The sequence below is a fragment of the Capra hircus genome, chromosome 22, assembly GCF_001704415.2.
Source record: "Capra hircus breed San Clemente chromosome 22, ASM170441v1, whole genome shotgun sequence".
NCBI classification, from domain to species: Eukaryota; Metazoa; Chordata; class Mammalia; order Artiodactyla; family Bovidae; genus Capra; species Capra hircus.
Genome location: NC_030829.1, coordinates 28465549 through 28487393, shown reverse-complemented (window position 1 = coordinate 28487393; position 21845 = coordinate 28465549).

Sequence of the window (21845 nt, the reverse complement as noted above, 5' to 3'; positions counted from 1 at the left end):
ACTCAGCTCATCACCTGTGTGTGCTCTGTGATCTTGGAAAGGATACTTTTTCTGAAACTCATTTTCTTTGCAAAATGAATATTAAAAATAGTACCTGTATGCTGCAGGCTGAATCATGTCCCTCCAAAATCCACATGTTGAAGTCTTAACCTCCAGCTACTTCAGAACGTGACCTTATTGGGAGGAAGGGTCTTTACAGAGGTCATCAAATTAAAGCAGGGATGTCAGGGTATACTCTAGTCCCATACGATTGGGGTCCTTATGAAAAGGGAAAGTTTGAACATGGAAACACAGGTAAGAGGGAACATGATTAAGTGATATATATATAGAGAAGATGGCCTCCTGCAAGCTAAGGAGAGGGTGAGAGACAGGCCTGAGAGCCTTCAGAAGGAACCAATTCTGCCAACCCCTTAATTTTGTACTTCTAGCCACCAGGACTACGAGAAGATAAATTTCTGTTGTTGAAGCCAGTCTGTGGTTCTTTGTTTCCGTAGCCCTAGCAAACTAATACACTGAATTAGTTTAACATACAGTAGTACTTTGTGTTGAACAATCCAAAAATGTCACTGACTCGCAGCAGAAAGCATGAATTTTTCTTGCCTGTTGGCCTGTGGGTTGGTTGAAGTTCACCTGGACTCTAGGCCAGCTGGGTTCTGATCCTTGTACATTCTCACCCTGGTGCTGGCACCCAGGGCATATTCTCTCACTGAAGAAGGTAAGAGAAATGTCCAACGCAAATGACGCAGACCCACTGAAAGGCTTTCGAGGCATCATCATCGTGCTTGGTAGCATTCCATTGGCTAAAGCAAGTCACTTGGCCAAACCTACTTCCAATAGGCAGAAATATATATACTCTGTCTCCTGTAGGTGGGGGTATTGAAGGTCACATGGAAAAGGCAGAGAATGAAATAATCCAATTGGTCAGTTGGATTAACCATACGCATCTTCCACCTGGAATGCAGGAGACCCTATTTCAATTTCTGGGTGGGGAAGAGCCCCTGGAGAAGGGATAGGCTACCCACTCCAGTATTTTTGGACTTTCCTGGTGGCTCAACTGATTAAAGAATCCACCTGCAATATGGGAGACCTGGGTGTGATCCCTGGGTTGGGAAGATCCCCTGGAGAAGGGAATGGCTACCCACTCCAGTATTCTGGCCTGGAGAATTCCATGGACGGTATAGTCCATGGGGTTGCAAAGAGCTGGGCACAACTGAGTGACTTTAACACATCACAGGGTTGTCTTTGATAGATAAGATTTTTCAGGTAAAACTTTGCACCTAGTCACTGCTCTATCAATGGTCATTCATATTGTTGTTTTTCTTATTCTGGGACAAATTCTAGTATTCATCTTCAATTGCAAATCTTCATGGACATTTTCTTTTCAAACAAGAATTAGCTGAGTAAATTGCATTAATACTCGGTTAAGTAAAACTCTCTGTAGACTGCATTCTCGCAGCTGTGATTAATTCTTTTTAAATTCTTTTAAATTGCATGTCTGCTTCAGTGGATTGGAACAGAGATATGACTTCAAGCTTATGTTTCTCGTTAGGGCATGGAGGCCACAATTAAACATCCTTTTTCTTCTTCTTTGAAAAAAAAATCAAAGACTCTTAGATTGTTGTGAAAGGCCACATAAATATGTTTAAATCGATAGCTGAATTCTCTAAAGTGCCATCAAGACAAAGTGTTAAATGTTTTGATTAAATTTGTGATTGGTTAAGCTAGAAATCCATACAGTTGCATGTCACACAGTATTTAATAAATGGCATGTAGAGTATCTTAATTGTACCCATTTATCACTTCCCTCTGTTTCTAACTGCATAAAGTTATCAAAATCTGGAAACTCAAACATTTTTATTTCCACTTGCTTGGTTGGGCTTTGTTCTCTGTATTGCTTGCTGTATTGAGTCTGGTTTTGAGTTAAATATTTCTGACACAACCTTCATGACTCATTTACATTTAAATAGTAACTGGAAATCTCTTTGCCAAGAAGGCTATTGGAATCAAATTTTACACCAGATCTTTTCTTTTAAAGATGTTATAATCAATTATTTTGTACATCAAAGTACTTTTTTGCTTTCCTTTTGGTAAATCTAAGTATTATAGACTGTGTACAAATGTTTCATTTTTCATCTTGGGTGATTATTATTGCTTCTGATGCTTATAATTTATGCCAGTTGCTATAATATTAAAAATTAGAAATGGACTTCTGAGATACTCGTTGCTATTGAAGTTCTGTGAAAGAGAGTTTAAAGTATAATGCATGCTCTTGAACTTGTTATTTCATGTTGAATGAGATCTACTCATAGGATAGGGAATATATAATTATAGGAAAAGTGATGAAATCAAATAGATTCCTAATCAGCAAATTGAGGTGTGATTTGCAGACATCCAAATGATGGGAAGATTTCGTGGAGCTTGGTGGGAGTTGAAGATGATTAAGAGTAAATCTGTCTAGCTGGGAAAACAAGTATGTTTAGTAGAGGATCAGAGGGAAAAAAAAATTCCCAGGCTTCCAAATGGATTGCGTCTATCACCCTACCTCATATTCTCAGGAATTCTCTTCGGGATGCAGTAGACTCGCAGGAAGGCTTCCAGGCTTGTAAACCAGCGTCAGTGGCATCAGCTTCATTAGACCTTGTTGTTCTAAATGTCTGTAGGAGGAAGAACAGAGCCATTGTGTGTTGAGATCTTGTCACAGTTCTCCCTGAAATGGATTTTTTGAAAGGGATGGTTAAAGCCTTGTGTAACAGTAACTTGCATCTTATTGAGTCCTTGGTCTCTACCAGGCATTGGGGGTCTTGTGTATATTAGTTCATCTTATTCCTCCCCCAAGTTTTTGTTGTTGTTGTTGTTGGAGATGATGGATAAGGTTTATTACCGTGATTATAGTGATGGTTGCATGAATGTATGTCTATCTCCAAATTCATCAAATTTATGCATTTAATATATGTAGTTTTTAAAATTGAGGTTTTCACGAGGGCTATGAAAGTGAAGAATTGACTGCAGTGCAGGAGACACAGGAGACTCGGGTTCGACCCCAGGGTTGGGAAGATCCCCAGGAGGAGGGAATGGCAACCCATTCCAGTATTCTTGCCTGGAAAATCTCACTGGACAGAGGAGCTTTGTGGCGGGCTGCCGTCTGTTGGGGTTGCAGAGTTGGACATGACTGGCTGACTAATACTTTCACTTTAAATATATCAGTTACGTCTCAGTAAAGCTGAAATAAAATGAGAAGATACGGATTTCTTGAGCTTGAAAGTCTTCCTGTTTTCCTGCTGACTTTTCTTTGAGGGAGATCTTTGATGCCCACTTTTCTCTACCACACATCCTACCGTATCTAGAATTCAGTGGCGTTCCCCTGGGAATTCTTTGTGTATCAGACTCACTGGGATAGGCAGGAGTGGGGGATGTCTTCCTCAAAGCCTCTTGAGGTCAGTCATATCGTTCCCGTTTTCAGAAGACAGAACTGAGGACCGAGGAGGATGTGCAGTGTGCTCAGTGGTGGAGCCGGATGGGGCACCTTGGCTACTAACGTGCAGTGTCCACAGTCCTGATCACTGTGCTCATCTTCACTCTCTTGTTCCCTTGAGTATTTATACAGGTGCCCTAGATGCTGTACTGTGTTCTGAGCGCTGGGGATGAGGTGTGCTTACAACAGAAACAATGCCTGTCTTCAAGGAGTTGATAGTGTACTGGGGCTCACAGGCAGTAACAAGCAAGTCACTAAAGAATACAATTTCAGGTTGTGCAGGGTGCTATAAAAGTAAAACCGTGCTGGGCTAGAAATGTTGGGAGGAGAGGTACTGTCATAGAGATGTTGATATTTGAGAAATTTCCAACACATTGAATCATGACTTGTTGAACGCACGTTCTACAGGTATGGATGATTTCTCTTTATTTATACCATACTGGACCACAGATGGAGAATGCCTGTGGACAGCGTTTTGAGTGATCTCAGGACAAACTTGAGACTTCTTTGTTTTGCCCTGCTCATCTCCCTAGCTCCCCAGTTCTCCTAGTTGAAAATCTAGGCCAGGAGAACCTGCATATCAAGTATTTTCTCCTTAGTTGGGAAGGGACTACATCTGAAATTATTCCTCTGTATTACACACTGAATGGGGCAGATGATCATGGAAGGAACTTGCTGCCATTTAGGAAAGTTACATGGGGGATTTAAAAACATGGTAGAGTGAAAGTTAGGAACTAGTATCAATCTAAAAATGTTGAAAAATATGAAATAAAACAGCCCTTAATGGCCTGCTTATTACCTCCCTTCTTCATTTAACTGAGTAGATATTCAAAATTTGTTTATTTACGACTGCACGGGGCCTTTGTGCTGCACTCGGGCCTTCTCTAGTTGTGGCGAGTGGGGGCTACCCCCTTGTGGCACTCAGGCTTCTCCTTGCGGTGGCTTCTCTTGTCGGGACGTGTAGTCTCAGCAGTTGTGGTGCGTAGACTTAGTTACTCTGCGGCACGTCGGATCTTCCCCCTAAGCAGGGATCGAACCCATGTCCCCTGCACTGGCGGGCGGATTCTCGACCACTGAACTACCAGGGAAGTCCTCACCATGAATCTTAACATCGGGGACTATTGGTGAACTGAGGTGGGGGTAAACTCGGAGAGGAGCTAGCAGTAGGGTGCATTTCACGTGCCGGCTCTGATCCTCATTAGGAGCTTCACGGAGTGTAGTGTTGAGAGGGATTCTGAAGTTGCACTGGGCTCTGTGGTAGGGACACCGGAGCCTGTAGTGTTACCTGCTGGGAGCCCAGGCGGGAGGAGTGGATCTCTGTCTGTATTGCAGCATTGGAGGAGCCAGGCTGTGGAAACCATTGTACTCTGATTTTTCTGGCCCAATTGAGGTCAAGAAACAGGAAGGATAGCAGGTGGATGTTCATTACAGATGAATTCCCTCCTCCTTTCCTCCCATTTCCTTCCTTCTGCCCTCTTCCCTTTCTCCCTCCTTCCCTTCCTTCCTCATGCGTCTCTCCTCTCTGCCCCCCTACTTTTCCTTCTTAGCCAAACAGTGTAGTATGACAGAGTCTGTCATTATGAAGATCACAAGTCCTGGAGCTGGGCTTCTTGACTGCCAGATCTGGTTCTCTCACCTTCTACGCGTGTGACCTTGAACAAGGCACTTCAGCTCTCTTGCCTGCAATCTGGGAGAACAATGCCTCCTTCCTGGTGCCTCTCATTTTTCGTCTCTCATAATAATTCCTTTGAGGACTGTTTCTCAGTATATGACACATACACCCCAAATGACTGTAAGTTTGAGATGGTTTTCAGTGTTTTCAGACAAGGGGATAAATAATACTGTCTTACAGAGTGAGATGTTACTCTTCTGTTTGAATCCTTCTAAGAATTCAAGGATAAAATCTCAACGTAGAGTTCTTTTCTCTAACACTTTCGTAACACTTGTTCATTAGCGTTACTGGCTAGAGAACACACTCGGGTCTCAGATTTTTCTGTTGGGACCGTGTCTACCTGAAATTAATAATCTCATTTGCATCCTACTGCCTTTCAGAGTTACCTCTCTTCATGACAAGCGATATGAGTTTTATGCTCCGAGAGAGGGTTCAAAATTCCCTTCACATTTTTGTGCAAATAGGAGAAGTCAGTCTCTTTAAAGAAAAAGTCCCAAAATACACAATGGAATGAGATGTAGTAATGACTGACATGTAGCATGGACATAGTAATACTCCAGTTTGTGCAGTGGGGTGGATTGAGAAGAGCAGCAGAGATGGGCAGCCAGTTACAAAACCATTAAGTTTGAATGGGATCCTCTTTGTTTAAGCCAAACTGGCCTTGCATCTGTACCACCACCTCTGTTTGTAGGGCTTTTTCCAGATTAGTTCCTCTGACCCCTTTCCTTCACCTAGTATTTTTAATCTTTCAGATTTCTGCTCATTCATTGCATTCTTAAAAAATCCTTCCTCGATTCCCCTGCAGGGCTGTATTGTCTGTTATTGGTTCTTTTAGAATAATGTTCAGTTTTTGTGAGCACACATCTCTGGCTAATTACATATTTACTGGCAGATGTGGAGTAGTGCCTGCCTATACTGTAGGTCACTTGTGGACAGGGTCCATGTTTATTTTAGCTTATCCATTATCCCCAGAACCTACTAGAATGTAGCAGTTCTGTCTTTGGTAGTTTACAGTAAATACATCAGTATTGACAATTTCATATATCTTTCCATGTGGAAAGATTCAAAATCTGCTTTAGGAGTAGTTACCATTTATATTAGTCTAATCGTGGACTTAACATTGTGGGGCTTCAAGCAGATATTACTACTCTGAATCTGCACCAGCTACATCTTTTAATTCACAGAAGTGATGTTAGAAATAAGTTTTACTGTGTATGTAAGCAATATCATATGATATTTGCCTTTGACTTCAAAGATGTGACTTATTTCACTTTGTGTTATAATCTCTAGATCCTTCCATGTTGCTACAGGTGACATTATTTCATTCTTTATAAAGGCTGAGTAACACCCCATTATATATATTTGCCACGTCGTCTTTATCTGTTCATCTGTCGATGGCCCTTCCATGTTGCTGCAGATGGCATTATTTCATTCATTTTTAATGGCTGAGTAACACCCCATTATATATATTTACCACATCTTTATCCATTCTTCTGTTGATGGACATTTAGGTTGCTTCCATGTCTTGGCTATTGTAAGCAGTGATGCAGTGGACTTTGGGGTGCATGTATCCTATCGAACCATGTTTTAACCATTGCAGAATCTAAAAAAAAATGATACAAGTGAACTTACTTACAAAATGTAAACAGACTCACAGACTTGGGGAACGGATTTACGGTTGCCACGGGGGAAGGATAGGGAGAAGGGATAGATTGAGAGTTTGGAATTGACATGTGCACACTGCTGTGTTTAAAATAGAATGACTTTCCATAAAAAATAAATGTTTTGTTGGTGAAATAAATAATGTTCAAAATATACAATTGGTTAGAATCTGTTCTTGCACAGATGAGGTTGCTAAAGAAAAAATTACTTATGAAACTTGTTTCTGATGGTAAGATAGGCTTTTTTTTTAGGACTGTAGCAACAGGCACATAGGGTCTGCTGCAGTGTAATTTTATAGTGGGGGAGAGAGACTGGGCTCAACTCTGAATTCACCATGGCGGGGTCAATGGGTGGGAAATTTCTAAGAGGTGACTCCTAGGGCCTGGAAGATTCTGTCTAAAACCAACTAATGAATTTCTTGCTGGGAGCAGGCCAAGGCGATCAGACGTAACCTGGGGGTTTGGTGGATGATGGGGAACCTGGTCAGATATTGAGGGCAATCAGATACTGGAGGGTTGGAGGGTTCTAATTAAACTAATTCAGCGGGGTTCTTGCTAAGACTGGATTTTACGAGGAACTGTACAGAAGGACCTAGGAGAAGGTTCAGAAGCCTGACTGAAGTATGGTCAAGAAAGTCTTTGTTGCGATTTAAGAATGAGGACAATAGAAGCCTGGAACTCCAAGAGTTCTAGTCCTCTGCTCAGGGGAGAAATTTGTTGTGTGAATTAATTAAGCAGAGTTTAACCTGCCTTTAGAACATGGTTATATTTACCTGGGGGTGCATCTATGCAAGGAGCTTTATGAAGCACCTGAAAAGCCTGGGAACAGGGACTTCCTTTGCCCTGTGTAGTCCCAGGTGATTTGATTCCCTGGAGACCTGCCCTGCTTGGTCATGAATGTTCGTAGGTGTGGTGGAATTCACTGTGAGACCTGCTCTAATTGTGACCTCTCACCTGAGTGGGAACAGGGGGTTGAGGAGACCTGTGGCTCTCAAGTCACCTCTAAACATTGGAGGTGCCCCATAGTCACTGAGAGAGCTTGGCAACCATTGATGGCCAGTCAGCGTGGTCATCTTATAACCAGAGAGCAATAGACCATTGTTAAAGGGAGATCTGAATGGGAGAGGCAGTGGTGGGTTGGAGAATGTTGCAGTTGAGTCAAGAGATCTTGATGATTGATTTATGTGACTGTGAGGAAGACGGCAAACCTGATGGATCCTGGGAGCAGGTTTTGAGGTGTGGGTTGGTTGAAGGAGGCTTTTTGTTTCTATCTTGTAAACTGGGCTGGTCCCTGACTCTCTTAGGAAGCAGACAGTGTTGGTCTTTGATAACCTCTCACCTCTCTCACCATGGCCCATTGTGAAACATTTCTTTCCCCAGTGCTCTGTCTTAAAGAACATCCTACCTGTCTGGTGTGCTGTGGCAGCAGGCTCCCAGGCCTCGTTTGCCAGGAAAAGCACTTTGGAGTCATCCGTGGACCCAGCCTATGTTGTGATGATTATGGCTGGAAATCCCATGGGACTCCAGCCCATGTAATAAATTTGTGGTTCCAAAAACCAATCTTTTATGTATGACTCTTTTTAGATTTGCTGAAAAGTTGCACAAATCCTGTAGAGAACTCTCTGATATCACTCACTCCACTTGCCCTTAGCATAACATCTTGTGTATCCAGTGTTCTTATCAAGGATAAGAATTTGATATTGGTGTAATATTATTAACTGACCTACAGACCTTATGTGAAATTCACCAGTTTTCCTCTAATGTTCTCATTTGTTTCAAGACCCCCATGTTGTCTTTGATTGGCCTTAGTTTCCTCCAGTTTGGGACGGTTCCTTGATCTTTCCTTGTCTTCATGACCTTGACATTTTTGAAGAGTCCTGGTCAGTTATTTTATAAACAGATGTCAGTTTGGGTTTTTCAGTGTTCTTTCATGATTGGACTGAGGTTGTGTATTTTGGACATGAATTTAACAAAAGTACTGTGTCATTCTCAGTGAATTATGTGAAGGGGTTTATGATGTTGATATATCTCATCACAGTGAGGTTTTCCTTGAACAGAACTTGGTACCTTGGTATTTACCAAGTTTCTCCCATGTTAAGTTAGTATCTTTCCATTCACAGTTTATAAGCACATCTGTGATTTTAAACCTGGTAGTATCCCCATGAGGGCAACGAAATTTTGGGCAAGAGAAATGGCCCCCTTCTCCCAACCTCCACTTAAAAAGCATTCATTTGATTATTGTGGCTCATCCTGGAAAACCCATGCAGAATGGTTGATTCAGCTCAAATAAAGCTGACTTTTGGCTGCTTCAGTGGCAGTTTTAAAAGATAAGAAATAGTGATAATTCCTTTCTCCTTGCTGCCATCACTGTAGAACCTGTCTTAGATGATTTTACCTTCCTGATTAAAAATGTTTGGGCTCCAAGTGTCGTAGGAAAATCTCTAACTTCCCAGCGTGCCTCCCAGGACCTTCCACAGTAGGACTGTAGTCTACTCGTCCGTTTTCTTTCCCTCTCTCTCCTCTGCCCTGGACACTGACGCATCCCATATGTCAGTCATGTTCAACCAACGACTGTCCTTGGTTTTGGCTTATGCTGTTCTCTCAGCCAGATGTCTCTTCTCTTCTCATCTGTGCCTCTTAAAACTCCTGTCATCTGTGGATAAACAGTATTACATCATTAGTCATTAAGCCATGGTCTCTCATCTCTCAACCGGTCTTTCTGTATTCTGTGAGGCTCAGGACTCTAACAACTACATGTCTACATGTGCCAGTTGCCTCCTAGAAGGCTCTGCCAGTATGGGGCAGTAGAGGCGCTGAAAGGTACTTCGTTGCTGGGGGCATCGCCCCGGTCATGCTTCTTCGCCCCAGCAGTGGCAGCTCTTTCTTGTAGCAGCCCTGGGATTCACACGCTGCGTTCCCTGCAGTGTCGCCCCATCAGTGGCAGCTCCTTGTAGCAGCCCTGGATTCACACGCTGCGTTCCCTGCAGTGTCGCCCCATCAGTGGCAGCTCCTTGTAGCAGCCCTGGGATTCACACGCTGCGTTCCCTGCAGTGTCGCCCCATCAGTGGCAGCTCCTTGTAGCAGCCCTGGGATTCACACGCTGCGTTCCCTGCAGTGTCACAGTCAGCCACGTTGTGCCTTCTGAGATGCTGGTACTCGCTGCCTGGAGAGCTGAGTCCCAGCCCCACGGGAATCCCTCCTCTAAGCTCAGAGTTAACAGTACCTGCCGGGTAGTCCTTCCTGCTCACACTTCCATTTCACCTTGGCAGAGAACCTTCTCTAAGCTTGGAAGTGCTGCTAATTCCAGCCTCTTCCCTTCATTTCTGCAGTCCCAACAATGATAGGTTTCTCCCTACGTGAGAGCTTAATGTTCTCTTTTTGCTCTCTATAAAGTTAGCAATCAGATTGACCGGTAACACTAACTTTATTAAATTCTCTGTTATAAAAATGTCTACATAAGAAACACCAAACCCAAACCCCTGGTATAGTTTCTGTCTTCAGACTGGACCCTGAATGATATGGACAGAGAGGTACCAGGATGGGTTTAGGGGTGTGTTTCTGGGGGCCCTGTGGTTTGAGCCCATGGCCAGGGGCACACGCAATGCTGGGACCACATGCGGCCAGTCACACCGTGATTTGTGGTGCCTCCTAAAGCAAAGATCGGGGGTCCATGTGACTTCTGCCCTTGACTGTGATGGCATCATGATGACTATTCAGATGACATACTCACGTGTTTAAGCTCTCAGTCATATCATGGACAGAGAATCAGAGAGCTCCCCCGGCAGTCCCAAAAGAGCTTGCTCACTTGAACCATATTTGGAGATGATGGTGACTGTCGCTGTTACCATGTCTTCCTGGTTTGAGAGAGAGAGAAGAGGAATAAACCCAGCTTGGCTCAGAAGCCTCCGCAGACGCAGTTAGCTCTGGCCAGGAAGGAGATGCCATACAGTGGGGACCGGGCTGCCAGCTATGGGCAGCTGTTTCCCACAGCAGAGGGCAGAGGCCGTAAGAAAAGAGTGAGATACAATTGACATATAATATTGAGGGATTGTGAGGGGTATACTGTATTGAGTTGATACATTTATATTGCAATATGATTGCCATTGTACCTATAGCTAACATCTCAGTCATGTCACATAAATTATCATTTGTTCTCCTGATGGGAACAATTAAGATCTACTCTCGTACGAAGTTGAATGCTTTATTGTCTCTAGTCACCGTACTATGTATCGGGTCTCCAGGATTTATTTATCTACCGGTTGCAAGTATATCCCCTTAAACAGCACCTCCCAAATTCTCCAGCCCCTGGTAACCCATTCTACTTTCTTCTTGTCTAGGTCCCATGTATATGAGGTTTCCTATAGTATTTGTCCTCCTCTCTCTGAATTATCTTGCTTAGCGTAATGTCCTTAAGGTCCGTCTATGTTGTTGCAAATGGTGGGATTTCCTTCTTCCTCATTACTGAGTAGTAGTCCATTGTATATATGTAGCACAGCTTCTTTGTCCATTCCTCTGCTGATGGGCACTTGGGTTGTTTCCCTGGCTTGGCTGTTGTAAATGAAGCTTCAGTAAGCATGATAGCCTATTCTCATTTCCTGGGGATATATACTCAGAATTGTTGAATTGTATGGTAGTTGTATTTTTAATTTTTTGAGGAGCCCCTATTCTGTTCCCCATCGTGGCTGCACCAGTTTATATCACTACCACCAGTCACTGGTTTTTGAATATGTATCGACGTACAATTCATAGTCAGGGAAGGAAATCTAGTGCCTGGTCAACTTAAGGGTGGGGAGAATCCTTTTGCAGCTCTGTCTCAAAAACTAGAGTCTGACCTTTAAGCCAAGAGGACGTTTGGCAGGTATCGGAAGAAGCTGTTATCCTGAAGGACTTGGAGATTCAGGGCAAAAGCCTGGCTGCTCTTTGGCACCTTTGATAAAAGAGCAGGACTCCATGTGAGAGAAAGGGGTATCTTTTCTTTTCTGCATGGAATGAGGTGTGGCTTTAGAACAGCAAAGACTGAGGGTGCTGAGTGAACATTGAAAACCAGGTGGGTTTCACCTTTGGGAGTCTTAGGGAGACCACACCCTAGGCAGACAAACAGCCTTCTGGAAGGGGAGAGGGAATGGGCATGGTGAAGCTCCTTCACCCAGCAGATGCCAACCAGGATGCCAGAGCATAAAGTCACATCAAAAGGACTCCCCCTAAATGTTGAATCCTTTTGAAGTCGGGGCTGCAGAGCCAGCTTAATTCAGACATAAATGCAATTTCTTTTATGTAATTTCCAGTATTTCTCATGCTGGCAAGGCTTGGGATTGCTCACATTGCATTAAAACCTGCCTAAACAACTTAAAGAAACACACACACACTATTGTTATTCTGTACTGTTAGGCTCTGACAGGCTCTTCTCATCCTGAAGACTTAAGCGTTCGAAACTCAGACCAAGAGAATGACAAAGAAAGCTGTGGATATTAATCCCCTGGTTTTCACTTGCATGTCTTTTTCACTGACATCTTTTCAGGGTTTCCAGAAGAATGAAGCTTACTGGCAAGGGACTTCTGAGACTGTCAATTCCCCACAGGCAGTTTGGGGTTTGTCGTTAGCAGACCTGGCCAAGCACACGTGGAAATAAATCATTACTTGTTTTACCTGTTGTTTTAAAAAGGCAGCTTTGAGACACTTTGAATATTTCACTGTGGGGGTTTTGGCAAAACATGTTTCAAATGGGGGGGCGGTGGTGATGGGCATAACAAACAATGGGAAAGAGCAAATGAATGTCCTCTGAAGGATGGCTACTTAGGACACATGTGTATGTTGCTTGTGGTTGTAAATTAGAATATTTGGAGACCCCATGGTATTATTTCTGAAGCCCTTTACTTATTATTCATGGTTTCATTATGGCCCCTTTTATTCACAGACACATCTAGGAGCAGGGGAGGGGAGGGGGCAGGTGCTGGGGTTAGCCTTAAAAAAAAAAACTAAACATAAAACTCGCCATATATTTTAGAGTTATAGGTGCACGCATTTCTTCTCTTCCATCAAATCTTGCTTTTCCATTTTAGCCACATAAATGGTTGTCATAGTGACATTTGCTTCCAGCCTCCATAGCTTTGATATGGAGCAGAAAGCTCAGACAGTATCCAGTGACCATAAATTCAGCTCTAACTGTCCCCTTAGCTCTCTGAAACTGATCAGAAGCAAGGACTGCCATAGACCCACTCCTGCTATCACAGAACAAGTGGAAATTATGTTGAAATTAGGCTACAACGGACCCTTTGTCTGTGTTACTCAGAATGGTGTTACTCATTTTTAGGGTAAAGTGTGCAAGCTCAGCATTTCAAAGAACACGTAGCCAGCAAAAGTCATGATTTCTGTGACCCAGCAGTAAAGTAGGACATTTAATTCCTTGTAACAATCTCTTCATGACTTGCATCTGGAAAGTGGCCATTAAAAGTGGTGAGATAGTTAAAAAAATAATTTTTCAAAATTTCTTCCAGCAGACATCAAACTCTCCTTTTTTGTAATATTTACTTCTGTTACTTTATAAAACTTAGGTGTATATTGAGTATCATCTCTAAAGACATTTCTTTAAGGTTTTTTTTAATCGAAAGATTTAAGAACTAATATAATCTAGAGGTAAAGTCTTCAGGTTCACTTCAGCAGTTGAAGGTTCTAAGGCATGGAAAGGACTGTGGAAGACCACTGAGGTGAACTAGTTTATAGGGGAGGGGATGGAAAAATAATTTCCTGGTCTTAGTTTAGGTTGAGGGTCTTTGAAGGACTAGACATTTCAAAGTGTTTCCTGGTGGTATCCGGGCCTCCTGCTGTAGTCAGCTCTAACTTCCGTAAGAGTAGGACGTGCAGCTATCAGCAGCAGCACAAAATATGAAAGAAAGAAAAAAAAAGAGCAAAGATGACCTGGAATAATCATAGGCATTTGGCTGCAAGAAGGAAAATAGTACCGAAAAGTGGCTTAATTCATTTGAATTTCTTTTTTGTCTTATAAATAACAAGTCAGGAGGTACAGAATTCCAGGCTTGGTTCAGTCAGTCCTTAATGACGTTGCCTTCCCCCTCCTGCTACCACTTCAGGTTCACATCCTAAGTTGTCATCATCCGTTGTTGAAGGAGGGAGAAGATGAGCATGTTCTTCTTGCTCTTCTGTCTCTCCCTTTTTCTCACTAACTTTCTCTCTTAATCTGAGATACCTCTCTGGTCCTGCAGATGTCCACGTATGTTTCACTGGTAGGATTGTAGCCTACCCCTGGTTGCCAGGGAGATGGGAAAAGTAAATATCTTGACATTTTTCAGGGTCTGTCTTGAAGGTGGAATCTGTGTTCAGAGTAGAAGGGGGAAGTTAATGGTTGGCGTTGAGTGTTGACAGCCAACATCGTCAGCCATAGATGGAGTTTGTGGACTGAAAAAATGTCATGGCGTTGCTTTGCCTGTCTAGTCTGATTATGAGGTAACTGGAACCAGAAGAGAATAGATGACCTGTTCACATAGCGTGGTGTCAGATTAAAAATCTAAGTCTAGATCTTCTGGCTCACAGTGTAGACCTGAGGTTGACGATGACTAACTTCTGGGCTGTAAATTCCAGCTGGCACAGCAGGGGCTTTGTTTAGCGTGTATCAGCTTGCTTATTTTCTGCCTTTAGCACTGGGGGGCCTGCAGGCTTCTCACAGCTGAGGGCACAGATGTCGAGGCATGGCGCTTCTTTTGCTGAAAAGTGGCCAATCATTGCCTCCTAATTAAAGATCAAACATGATTTCAGATGGTCCCCTTCCTAAGATGTCATGGGAGATGTTCCTCGTATCTGCCAGTGGTACTGATCATGTTGTCATTCCTGGCAACTAATTCCTGGAATGAATAATAAAATTATAATAATCTCGCACCAGAGGGAGGACGGCCAATTTGTAAAGTCCATTAAGAATTGAGCAAAGGATTGTCCTCTAATGAGATGAAGCACGTCATGGAGACCGTACATCAAGCTGGTCTGTCACTGATGCACAAAGGGAGCCTGGAGGGAGGGGCCCCTGTCAGGCTGGCGGAGGGAGGGGCGGCGTGTCCTGGACGCACATTAACATATTGTCATTGATCAGCCTTTGGAGAGGGAATGAGAGGGAATGACAAGAGCAACACCAGGGCTGTCCGTGGCGAGGCTCGGGGCGTGTTTATGCCGCCAGTGATTCATTCCCCATGGGGCGAGAAGCATTACTCACCACTTCCTTCTGTACCAGGAAGAGAAATGGAATCAACGGGCATGTCATCTCCTTGTTGGAAGGTGACAGTTCCCTTATTATAAATCCCCAATAAATTGATGGAAGAGCTGTTCAAGCTTCATAGATGTGAATGTTTCCTGGGATCGGTGGGAAGTTATTCCTAGAGAGGACGCACAGTTGAGGAGCCGGTCTTTGAATTTTGAGGTATTGTTTTTGTTTTTCCTCCAGTTATCATGATAGCCCTCAAAGCAGCTGAGTAGAGATAGCAAAAGTTTTCCATTTTCCTCATTCCTGTGCCCACCACTTCGCCATGTCTGTTGCATTTATAGCTTAAGAAAAGCCCAATTGTACCTACTTTTTGAGGGAAATCTTCCTTTCGAAACTCCTTTATAGGCAAGTTTGAAAAGTACAAAGCTCTTTGTGACTCTTGGGGGCGATATAACCCCCAGCTGGTAGCCTGGAAGCTGAACTACTGTTAGCTATTGTATTTTGAAGAGTTAAAACATTTTATTCAAGATATCTTGGCATTTTTGCTTCTAGTAGGCTTTGTGAATCAGAATATTGAGCCACTTGACTGTCACTTTGGGTAGAGATCATGCCTGCAAATGACTTATTTTGTGTCATCAGAGTTCTTCTCCGAGGTGGTCTCGAAAGGTCATTTGGGGACTGTCACTGGTATTTATATTAATGTTGATACCCTTTTTACCTGAGAGCTTTGACACATGTTACTGGGTCTTTTGTCTAGCACCAGGAGCATGTGGGCACTTAATAAGTACCAGTCAATACCTTTTACCAATATTGGAATGCTTGCCCGATGGCTCCACGGGGAGAAATGCGTTGATATCTTGTGGTTTATTCTGAAAAGGACACCAAGGGCTGATGACTCTGTTGCCTTTGTTGAACCCGTGCTGGATGTGATGGTTACCCAGACAGTACTGTTTCTATCTTGCCATTTGCTGGGGAGGTGGAACTACAGTTCCTGTTCTACCTGATTTATTGTGCTTATAATTTGCCCCAAGGGCCCCTGACTGGGGGGTAAGGGTGTTGTCTGTAAGCCTGCCAGCCTTCTGAATGGCCTTGAGCTCACATCCCAGCCTCCTCCCTGGATGTCCAACAAGTCAGAGAGGGCCATTTGACACTTCACCTAGCGTCTCCAAAGTGGGAAGAATTCTGGTGATTGCTGTCTTCTTGCCATTTCTACCGAAATGGATTGATTCTACGTCATCTTCACACCCCACACCCCAGAGCTGTATATAGTCCTGCAGCTATATACAGTGTTGTGAACAGTGATGTTTTACAGAAGTTAGAGGTAACGAAGGAGGAGGAGAGCACAGTGGACATGTTAAAACTGAGAATTAGACATCACTTTTGTTTGTTTTTAGCTTGGTTTCCCTCACTAGGGGCACCCTCACTGGTGGTCTTGGTGACTTAGGTTCTGGGCTCCCACCATGCTGCTGCCCTCTTTCTCCTCTTTGCTTGTTCAGTCAACAAATGCAGAATACTGTGCAACAGGCGTTAGACCGGATGCCTGGGTGTGTGCGTGCTAAGGCACTTCAGTGGGGTCTGACCCTTTGCGGCCATACGGGATACAGAGCAGTAAGTGCGAAAAGACACCGGCCTTGACCTGAAGGGGCTTTTAGTTTACCATGGAGGGTTCGAGACGGGAGGAGAGGTTAGCTGCACAGCACACGAGCGAGTTCTAGCTGCGATATTTGGGCTGAAGGCAGGAGAACGGGTGCTGTGGGCATGAGTGCTCTCTCCCGTTGCCTGCCTCTCCCCACTGTGAGCCTGTGGCGCTCCGAGTCCTTCTCTCCTCACTTTCCATCCTCCCTCCCCGCTCCCTGCCCTCACCTCCTCTTATTTGGATGGCTTCCTTCCAGACCTGTTCCAAGTCGAAGAGCTTCCCTTTTCCTACACCACGAACCTATCAAACTACTTCCGTAAAGGGCCGTCTCCCTTCATTAAAAAAATACGCCACTGCCTCTCCTATCCCAACCTATATGGGATATGGTTTTATTTTAAACTGCAGTTATTTCCTTCCTGAAATGCTCTCTCAGTGTTTTGTTTGAAAATGCGAGATGCCCAGAATGAGGCTGTGAAAGTTGTTTAGACATTGGGAGAATATTAACCAGCAAGATATCTCATAATGATACATTTTCTTCACCTCCTTTTATTGAGATATAATTGATGTATAACATACTAATTTTAGGTGTACACCATCATGATTTAATATATGTCTCTGTTGTAAAATGATTACATATTAAGTTTAGTTAACACCCATGCCCAGTTATAATTTCTACATATGGTATGTGTGTATATATTAAAATCTATGACTCTTTTATTTCATTATTGCTCCTTTTCTGCCTCCCCTCCCTTCTCTCTCTCCTCTTTCTTTTCTATTCCCTGGAGGGTAAAACTGGACACTTTTCAGTTGCCCTTTTGTGTGTCAACACACATTTTACAGTACTTGTTATGTTCCAGGCCCTGTTCTGAGCAGCCATTCCAAATGGATACTCTTGCTTGGTTCCAGGAGAGAATCTTAGCTGGCTGCTCCTGGGACCTAGTTATTTAGCCCCCTGAACCCATAATGAGCAGCTCTGGGCTCAGAAGCTCTGACATGTAGCTGCAGTTTCAGGACTCTGGTTTTGCTTCATCATCCTGTCTTATTTTAAAGGCTACTGTCTACTGAGAGTGATGGACTAAAAGTTTCTTTTAAAAATTAGTGTGTTGTTAATGTTACATATTTAAGAATGGATAAATGCATTAGGATGGGCAGTGTCCAGATACGGCAAAGTCACAGAGCTAACTAGATGGTCTAAAGCTCGGGTATTCCTGGTCCATGTGTGTCAGCAGAGAGCTCGGTGTTGTGTGATGAGGATGGTGAAGGATATTGGGTTCGAGTCAGAAGATGTGGTATGAGGCTGGGTTTCGCTTGATAAGTCACTCTCCTCTCTCAGCTTTGATTTCTTCTCCTTCCCAATGGTGATGGGTACCAGGCTGCTATACAGATGAAATGGGAAGAAGCTTGAGGAATTCTTGGCATGGTGTCTGACAAATCGTTGATGTAGAACAAATGTTTAAGTGGGAATTGCAACATTTTATTGAATTGAGAAGTGATTATTTAGAAACTGAAAAGGCATCATGATGGAAAGAAGCCCATCTGCTGGGTCTCAGGTCCTGGGTTGTCCATGATGGAGACGAAGGACTGGGCCCCATGCTCAGGGGGCTTCAGCGTCACAGGACCGACAAGGTACATCTCACAGCAAATCCTGGAATTAGAGTTGTGAGCAATCTTGAGGAAGAAGAGAGAGGTGCTATGGGAATATTTGCCAAGCAGGCTTCACATTTACTGGGAAACAAAGACCACAAGAACTTGCTTAAACTGAGACCCTTCCCCCCAAAATACGTGGGTGATGCTGTCAGCCAGACAAAGAGGAGGACAAGAGAATAACCGTGGAGACGGTGAGCCTGCTCTCACTTCTGCTGAGAATGTGATACTGACCGTGGTTGCGCGGAGCAGATAAACTCATCCTATAAGCAAGCTCAGTTTATGGCTCCCATAAAAGGGCTTCATCCATCCCCCGCCTCAAGGCAGTCCCTTTATAGCGGTGATCTTTCTTCCTGCTTTATATTACAACCAGAGTGGTTCCTTTTCCAAACTGCCTGGCAGCCAGGGGTGTTTTATGCATACTTGGGTTTCTGGAAACAAGCCGTGGTCCCACAGCCTGGATTTCTCCATCTCCACCGGCCTGTTACACTCATCCTCAGGCAGGCACTCCCTTGTCCTTAAAATGAGAAGCGCCTTCTGTGATGGTTGATTCTACATTTTCCTGAGAGTCTTACTTGATGAGGACAAGACCAGATTAAATGCTATATTAGATGGCTTCTCCCTTTATATTTTTAGCTCTCTTCGCAAAGGCGGTCTGTGTCACTGTTTGCCATGACATGCCCTGTAAAGAGAAGGGCATGTCAGAAGGCATGCCTGGATTAGGATGGGGGATATTAAATTGTTTCTATTCATTGGACTTAGAAAAGAATCCTTGTTCCTGTAAAGGAAGCTTGGCCAGAATGGGATGGTTTCACTAGCTTTCTGCTTCTCACCTGCTTGTTACTCCACGCCGGGAAATCTTTTTGGGTAGGCGAGTTCACATTTCTGCTTTCACTGGTCTAAAAGTGGCTCCGGTTTCATCTTGTCTAACCTCATTTCTTGCTACTTGCAGGCGTGCTAAGCATGAACTATACCAAACCTTTTAGTTTCTTGAATCATCCTCATTCCCACTCACCTCTTGGATCTGCTCACGAAGCTTCTGTTCCTGAAATGTCCCTCTGCCTGGAGCTCTGCCCACTACCTGCTATTCACCTGGACCTCTCCCTCCAGTCTCAGCTGACACACAGCCCCTGGGACCCTCTCTCAAAAGGGAAAATGAGGTCGGAGCCATTCTCTCGCACACATGCTCAGATAAGACTCTAATTCTCCCACCAGAGCACTCGTCACAACTGATTGTTAGCCTGGTGACTTGTCAGATTGACCCCCACTCTCCGCTGAGGTTGGGACAGGCCACCATGTTTGCATCGGTATCTTCTGTGTCTAGCAAAATCCCTACCCCTTGCTGGTGTTCAATATATATATTTAAATGAATAAATGAATGAATGAAGTAATGAGAAAATAATGTGGGTAAGTTTTCATATGGGTTTGGTTTTGAATTCAAAATCATTAAAAGTCAATATTTTTCCCAGCCCCTTGATAGGTTTCTTTATTGTTATCCAAGACAGATTCCTCTTAAAAATGTGTTATTCCTCTTAAAAATGTTTCTTAAACAAGATAAAATACTGGCTTGGGTTTCGTATCATCTCCATTACTCAAGGAAGTCCTTGGGTAGTATCTTCCTTCCTGTTTTCTGTCACAACAGGCCTTGTTCAGAGTATCAGTAGTACTACAGAAGCATTTTCTAATCAACTCCTAGCACTGAACTCAGTGCCTGAAGCAGGAATGTTGAGAGTAGAATAAAATTGGTCCACTCCTGACTTGGTACTGGCCAAGTGGCTTACCATCTCTTGGTTCCTCATCTGTAAAATGGGGATATTCATAGTTCCTACTTACTTCTTAGGATTAGTGTGAACTGGAAACACTTCTTCAGTGACGTATAACTGCAAGGTGGCTGAAATGATCCTTAGAGCAATGGCCTTTCTCAGCAATGTGTTGTACTGTAAATTAAAAGCTCATGTTAAACGACCAGGATGTAATACCAGGCATGGAAGAGTACTCAGTAAATAATATTAATAGCTGCTGTGGGAATGCTCATTCATACTAGCTTATGAATGTGGTCAGTGCTTGCCTCAGTCTGGAGCAAGCAGAACATTAATGCACGTTACACACTTCTGAGAGTGAATGCCAGTGAACCCTCACCTCTGCCGTCTTGAGAAGTCCTTGTCAAACGATATTTCGGGAATCTCTCAGATCAGCCTCCCTATCACCACATCTCTCTCGCTCTTGGTGACCCCCATGACTAACTCACCCTGTACATGGTGACAGGTGGCAAGCGACTGTGAAGGAAAACTCTTGGGTAGAGGTCGAAGATTAACATGTGCTTTACAAATTTCCCTAGAGGCACTCATCAGAGAGTTTCAGCCAACTGACATTATTCGTGATCAGGCGTGAAAAATTGGTGCTGAAGCCGCTTTGAAGTTAAGGTGAGCTTTTTATTTTCTTCCATGGACCTAAGATACTGACTACTTCAGGAAAGTTTTGAATGATGAGGCTAGCCTCTTTCACCCTCAAAGCAGTATTCGCAGCCAATCAGATTGTTTTGGTTAATGAAATACTATTGACATTTCTTTGGACATCACCTTCAGACTTAATAATAGGGATTTATGTTTAGTTTTCATGGATCTGGGCTCATATTAGCATTTGATTCTTCCGTCCAATATGCTCTTCTGCCTGGAAGTGGAAGACAGCATACCTAGAATGTCTTTTCTGCATCAGTAGGTGAGAGGATACCTAGAATTTCTGGGATTTGACCAGAATTGGATTAATAATAAATTTGGAGTTCACATAGCTTGATTATAATGATCACAGTGATGGGCATTAACGGGAGAATAAACCTGCTTTCTATGCATGGATGTGTGGGCATCCATATATGAACAAGTACATATTCTGAGATATATGATATGTGTATGTGTGTACAGATACACGTGTGCATACACAGGTAGAATTGCAGTTTAGTGCTTTAAAACAGTTGTCACTTGCCAAGATATATAAATGACATAGAACCACCCTTTCAACTTGTAAATTATGCTTAGGGCTGATAGTAATGTGAATGTGATCAGCCATTTTTACCTGTCCCATTCTCCCCCAATTGATGGATCAATCTGTCATGATATCCCCCCACGAGACATCCATAGCCTTGTAAATCATCCTATCACTACACTCTGTGCGTTATTTACAGTGCTGTGATTTTAAAATTGAATTATTGGCAGGACTTCCAGGTAATAGCTGAATAAGGAAGTCAGTAAATCCTTTTCCCCCAAAGCATCTGTAAAGCCGGACGAAAGTGAGACAGCAACAGTTTCAGTATTCTGGAAATTAACCAGTGGCGTCCAGCAATTTAAGAAGCACTTATGCTTGGAAAACTTTTGAGATTCAAGTAAGAATAATGGGGGAGTCTGTCATATGCTGGTTTGGGAGCTTCTCCCCTGCCCTGCTCAGTTGCTGCTGCCACAGTGGACTGGGGTTTGCATGGTTTGGAGCAGTGAATGACATAGTGACTTTTGGTGAAAGTGATGATTCTGGTGACCAGCAAGTGGGGGAGGTTCAGTAGCTTT